This window comes from Mustela nivalis (genome assembly GCF_964662115.1).
Source record: "Mustela nivalis genome assembly, chromosome: 5".
Classification (NCBI taxonomy): Eukaryota; Metazoa; Chordata; class Mammalia; order Carnivora; family Mustelidae; genus Mustela; species Mustela nivalis.
Window position 1 is genome coordinate 156,521,810 of NC_139024.1, and position 6,955 is coordinate 156,528,764.

At 39.5% G+C, this 6,955-nt stretch overlaps 1 pseudogene across 1 annotated transcript; it reads left to right on the top strand.

The window, feature by feature from the left end:
* The first annotated feature begins 1,355 nt into the window (after nucleotides 1-1,355).
* Nucleotides 1,356-2,309, top strand: LOC309865337 (putative olfactory receptor 2B8 pseudogene; annotated as a pseudogene). Its single transcript has one exon. The product of its transcript is annotated as a putative olfactory receptor 2B8 pseudogene (transcript).
* The last annotated feature ends 4,646 nt before the right edge of the window (nucleotides 2,310-6,955 follow it).

Genomic DNA, 6,955 nt, shown 5'->3' on the forward strand with positions numbered 1-6,955 from the left:
AGAACTGAAATCCTCATTTTCTGATGCCTCTTTGGTTGGTATAGAACTATGCTTCTTCAGTACTAAGCAGATGAAAGAGGTAGGAGTCATTGGACTAACCTTAGAGCTGGCAATGTACTGAGTCCAGTGTCACTAACCTTTCAAGGGAGCTTCCAGAAAGGTGATTAACCTAATGTTAACAGATGTCTGAGATTTTGTATAACACCAAACTATCCTTTTGTTTATATCTTTCTTTGTACTGGTTAAGGTTTCCTTTATAGCACTTTGACCAATCTTTGCTTTGGGAATGTTCCTGACTATATCTCTATGTATTTATCGACGTAATTATGTATCACAGAAAGTGATATAAAACATTACACTTTGTAGATTACAGAGTTGGATGACTTTTTAAATTGTTATTCTGATTAGAATGTTGGTAGGAAATAATCCTACCTCTTTCAGGAGTTTCAGGAACTCTAGTTGATAATGTATGAAACAGAAATCTTCAGAAGGAGAAGAAAATTGTGGCCCCCAGATTTTAGAGCTCTGATTCCGCTAACAATTCAGGGTCAAGGAATTTTCAGAGTTCCTGATAAACTGGTATGGTGATTTTAAGCATCTTTAGGACAAGTTAAGGACTGTAAGAGAGTGGTGGTGTTTTCGACTTCTCTCTGATTTGAGTATTTGGTTGTTTTACTACTATAAGGAAACAAAAATTCAAACAAGTGTCTTCCATAAAGATCTTACAGAAGTAATCCTGACACAATGTTTATATTCAAAACCCTTAGTATATTTTGGATGTGATTGAATTCTTCATATTAGTACATTCTACGTCTTAAACTCCTATATCTGAATGCATTTTCAAGACTATGTTCTATTATAATCTATTGCATGTGAGGTGTGTGCAAATCCAGCTGTGTGCAAATCCAGCTGTGAATCATGAGATACATATTTACAATAACGTCTTTCCTTCTCTCCGCATCTCCTTCTGTTTCTTTCTGATTCTCCCTCATTTCCCTTCATCCCTGTTCTCGCTAAAATGTATGTTTATACTCACAGTATGTTTATACTTTATAAAGTACAGTTTATACTTACTTATTTATCCTTTCAAGCTCAGAACAAAAGGCCTTTTATACCTCTGACTTATGCAAGCACAAGGTCCATTTTTTCACTTTTCTTATACTAAATATAAATGACATACTTTTGTGATAATGTGGAACTGTATTGGTATGACCTATGTCAATATAAATGAGTACATTATTTATTCATATAGTTACTGATAAAATCTGAGGGCCATGTCTTGCAACATGATAGACCCTCCAACTATTTTTTTAAATATTTTAAAAATTGCTAAATTCTTGGTTCTAACAGGAAACATGTGCTTACAGAGAATGGAACAGAAGAATGGCAGCTCTTTCACTGGGTTTATACTGTTCGGTTTCTCTGACCGACCTCAACTGGAGCTAGTTCTCTTTGTGATTCTTCTGATCTTCTATCTGTTCACTCTGCTGGGAAACACCACCATCATTGCCTTGTCCCACCTTGACCCACATCTTCAGACTCCCATGTACTTTTTCCTCTCCAACCTAAGCTTTCTGGACCTGTGTTACACGACCAGCACTGTCCCTCAGCTCCTGGTTCATCTCAGGACAACAGACAAGTCTATATCTTTTGGTGGCTGTGTAGTTCAGCTGTTCCTCTCGCTAGGTTTGGGAGGTACAGAATGCATTCTGTTAGGCGTCATGGCATTTGACCGCTATGCAGCCATCTGCAAGCCCCTGCAGTACACTGTGATCATGCACCCCCGTCTCTGTGCCCTCATGGCTTCTGCATCATGGTTCATTGGTTTTTCCAACTCCTCACTGGAGACAGTGCTTATCTTCCTCATACCACTCTGTGGGAGAAATAAAATAGACCACTTCTTTTGTGAGGTCCCCCCACTGCTCAAGCTTGCCTGTGTTGATACCACTGTATATGAGTCTGAGATCTTCTTTTCCAGCATGATCTTTCTTATCATACCTCTGGCATTAATCACCTTTTCCTATGGTTGGATTGTTAGGGCAGTCTTAAGAATAAAGTCAGCCTCAGGGCAGAAAAAAGCATTTGGCACATGTGGGTCCCACATCACAGTGGTCTCCCTGTTCTATGGCACGGCCATCTATGTTTACCTCCAGCCCAGCAACAACTACTCCCAGGATCAGGTCAAGTTTGTTTCTCTGTTCTACACTATCATCACGCCCATGGTCAACCCCATCTTATATACACTGAGGAACAAGGATATGATGGGAGCAATAAAGAAGGTGCTATTGAGAGCACATGACTCTAGATGACTAGGCAGGGAAGACCCTTTGATGGAAGACTTTGAATGCCAGAATTCTTAATATGTTTGTGTCCTGCATTTGTCATGGAAAATTTCAGCTGACATCTCTCAAGGAGATTTCTTTTTTCTTTCTTTTTCTTTTCTTTTTTCCTATAGCAGCTTTTATTTTTCCCTAATTCATTCATTTAGATGAAATACAAATCAGGTGCCTTTCTTTTCTTTTCTTTTCCTTTCTTTTCTTTTCTTTTTTTAAGTAGTCTCCACACCTCTCATGAGCCTCAAACTCACAACCCTGGGATTAAGTGTTAGATGATCTACCAACTGAGCCAGTCAGACATCTCTTCAAAGTCATGTGTCTTTTTAAGTGCCCAAACTCATACCATTCTCTTAAGTGAAACATGGAAATTATAATGAGCAGGGCCAAGGTCAGCTGTCCCAGAGGAAAAGAAAGGACTGAAAAGTTGAACTGTCTCCAATAGCTACTGTGCCATTTGCTGTTATAAATAATGGGCTTATCCTAGGGTATGAGGTGCAAGCAGTGATCCAGGGGCAGGACTCTGAGTTCACAACCCCTGCCAACAGGTTATGCCAATGCCTGCAGGTCCTGGACAGACAGAAGTCTAAGGAAAGAGAAATTAAGGAATATATTCCATTTACAATAGCACCAAAAACCACAGGATACCTGGGAATAAACTTAACCAAAGAGGTAAAGGATCTATACACTAGAAACTATAGAGCACATATGAAATAAATTGAGGAAGACACAAAGAGACAGATAAACAATCTATGCTCATCAATTGGAAGAATAAACATTGTGAACATGTTTATACTGCCCAGAGCAATCTATACTTTCAATGCCATCTTGATCAAAATTCCACCAGCATTGTTAAAAGTGCTGGAACAATCCTAAAATTTGTATGCAACCAGAAAAGACCCCAAATCGCTAAGGAAATGTTGAAAAAGAAAAAAAAAAAAAAAAGCTGGGGCGTCACGTTGCCTAATTTCAAGCTTTACTCCAAAGCTGTGATCACCAAAACAGTATGGCACTGGCACAAAAACAGACACATAGATCAATGGAACAGAGTAGACAGTCCAGATATGGACCCTCAACTTTTTGGTCAAATAATCTTTGACAAAGCAGGAAAAAATATCCAGTGGGAAAAAAAGACAGTCTCTTCAACAAATGGTGCTGAGAAAATTGGACACTATATATAGAAGAATGAAACTCAACCATTCTCTTACACCATTCACAAAGATAAACTCAAAATGGATGAAAGACCTCCACATGAGGCAGGAATCTATCTAAATCCTAGAGGAGAAAAGAAGCAGTAACCTCTTCGGTATTGGCCACAGCAACTTCTTTTAAGACAAAAGGCAAAGGAAGCAAAAGTGAAAATGAACTTTTAGGACATCATCAAGATCAAAAGCTTCTGCACAGCAAAGGAAACAGTCAACAAAACAAAGAGGCAACCAACGGAATGGGAGAAGATATTCTCAATTGACACTATAGACAAAGGGCCGATATCCAAGATCTATAAGAACTCCTCAAACTCAACACACACAAAACAGATAATCATCTCAAAAAATGGGCAGAAGACATGAACAAACACTTCTCCAATGAAAACATGCAAATGGCTAACAGACACATGAAAAAAATATTCATCATCATTAGTTATCGAGGAAATTCAAATCAAAACCTTACCCCAAAGATACAGATGTCGTGAAAAGAAGGGCCATCTGTACCCCAATGTTTATAGCAGCAATGGCCACGGTCGCCAAACTGTGGAAAGAACCAAGATGCCCTTCAACGGATGAATGGATAAGGAAAATGTGGTCCATATACACGATGGAGTATTATGCCTCCATCAGAAAGGACGAATACCCAACTTCTGTAGCAACATGGACGGGACTGGAAAAGATTATGCTGAGTGAAATAAGTCAAGCAGAGAGAGTCAATTATCATATGGTTTCACTTATTTGTGGAGCATAACAAATAGCATGGAGGACATGGGGAGTTAGAGAGGAGAAGGGAGTTGGGGGAAATTGGAAGGGGAGGTGAACCATGAGAGACTATGGACTCTGAAAAACAATCTGAGGGGTTTGAAGTGGCAGGGGGGTAGGAGGTTGGGGTAACGGGTGGTAGGTATTATAGAGGGCACAGATTGCATGGAGCACTGGGTGTGGTGAAAAAATAATGAATACTGTTATGCTGAAAATAAATAAAAAACAAAATACCTCACAGAGATACCACCTTAAACCAGTTAGAATGGCCAAAATTACCAGCATAGGAAACAACAAATTCTGGAGAGGATGTGGAGAAAGGGAAGAAATAGAAACCTTCTTAACACTAATGTAGCCACTTGGAAAAACTGTGTGGAGTTTCCTTAAAAAATTAAAAATAGGACTACCTTATGACCCTATAATTGCACTACCAGGTTTTTACCCCAAAGATACAGATGTAGTGAAAAGAAGGGCCATCTGTACCCCAATGTTCATAGCAGCAATGGTCATGGTCGCCAAACTGTGGAAAGAGCCAAGATGCCCTTCAATGGACGAACGGGTAAAGAAGATATGGTCCATATATACAATGGAGTATTACACCTCCATCATAAAGGATGAATACCAGGGTGCCTGGGTGGCTCAGTGGGTTAAGCCTCTGCCTTCAGCTCAGGTCATGATCTCAAGGGCCTGGGATCGAACCCCGCATAGGGCTCTCTGCTCAGCAGGGAGCCTGCTTCCTCCTCTCTCTCTCTCTCTACCTGCCTCTCTGCCACTTGTGATCTCTGTCTGTCAAATAAATAAATAATAAAAATAAAATCTTTAAAAAAAAGAAAGGATGAATACCCAACTATTTTATCAACATGGACAGGACTGGAGATTATGCTGAGTGAAATAAGTCAAGCAGAGAGAGTCAATTATCATATGGTTTCACTTACTTGTGGAACATAAGGAATAACATGGAGGACATTAGGAGAAGGAAAGAAGTGAATAGGAGTAAATTGAAGGAGGAGACTCCTCCCCCCATGAAAGACTGTGGACTCTGAGAAACAAACTGAGAGACTTGGAAGAGAGGGCATGGGGGGATAGGTAGCCTCGTGGTGGGTATTAAGGAGGGCATGTGCACCGCGTGTGGTGCATAAACAATGAATCTTGGAACACTGAAAAAATATAATTAAAAAAAAACTAGTGATGTATTATATGTTGGCTAACTGAGCATGAAAGAAAGGAAGAAAGGAAGAGAGAGAGAGAGAGGAAGGAAGGAAGGGAGGGGAGGGGAGTGGAGGGGAGGGGAGGGGAGGGGAGGGGAGGAGAGGAGAGGGTCCAGTGCCTGGACTCCTCAGTAGGTTAAGCCTCTGCCTTCGACTCAGGTCATGATTTCAGGGTCCTGGGATTGAGCCCTGAATCAGGCTCTCTGCTCAGCAGGAAACCTGCTTCCCCCTCTCTGTCTGCCTGCCTCTCTGCCTACTTGTGATCTCTCTCCCTGCCAAATAAATAAATAAAATCTTATAAATAAATAAATAAATAAATAAAAAGAAAAAGAGAGAGAGAGAGAGACTAGGGGGGGAAAGTGGACTATAATGTATTTGGTATATTCCTTTTTTTTAATTTGAAGAGATTTTTGTTAGCCAATATTTTATTTTTTATTGTTGTTAATAAACAAGAATTTTTGTTGTCAAAAAATTAATTAATTAATTAATTAAAATACAAAATTCTGTTTCTCAGCTAGGACATTTTAAATGCTGAGGTAGCTACCTGGGGATAGCACCTATGCCATTAAACAGGGAGGACAGAGTATTTCCACCATACAGATGGATATTGTATGGGAGACTTGTGTCCAGCTTCTTACGGGATCAGGCTCATGCCATCTTCCACCTGAGACCACATCCTTCCTTAGCAGCATTCTCTGCTCTGTTTTGCTTCCCTTATCGCCTTTATCCTGAGAGCACTCCCTGAACAAACCACGTGCAGTGGAAATCCTACTTGATCCTCTTCTCCCATGGAACGTGGATGAAAACATTGTCCATGTTAATTAGACCTGTCATTTCTGGTGTTGGGATAGTTGCCTTCCCCCTCATTAGCTCATCCTGCATTGCCCTCGGGAGCCTGTTCTAGTATATCTGGAATCAGCTCAGACCTAGGGGACAGAAGCTTTATTAAAGTAATAGTTTTTCATTTCTACCACTGCCAACATTATTTCAGGTTTATTCAGGAACTGGATAGGGCAGGGTTTATATGTCAATTATAAAGGTGGCTGTTATATATTTGAAATATCTTCAGTACAAATATTATCTTGAGATCTTTGGCCTTTAAAATGTGCAGTACATACTGAGCATCTATCTCTGTGGAAAAATGTATTCTTCTATTTAAACTTTTAGACATGTTGTCAGCATTGAACACTTATGCTATTGGCTCTATCAGCTTACATGTGCTGATACTAAGCATTTAACCTCTTTCATTTGATGCCTGTTTTCTTAATTATTATTGGAAAATTGTGTTCTTGTGAGATGTCATTTCCCATCATATTTTTGGATAGTAATTATTTCATAGAATGTCATCTTTTTTTATTTTGTGGAATCTACTTATTTTTATTTTACCTAATAAAATTTTTTCTCTATTTATATAACCTGTGCTTTCTTCACGTATTTATTTTTTTGG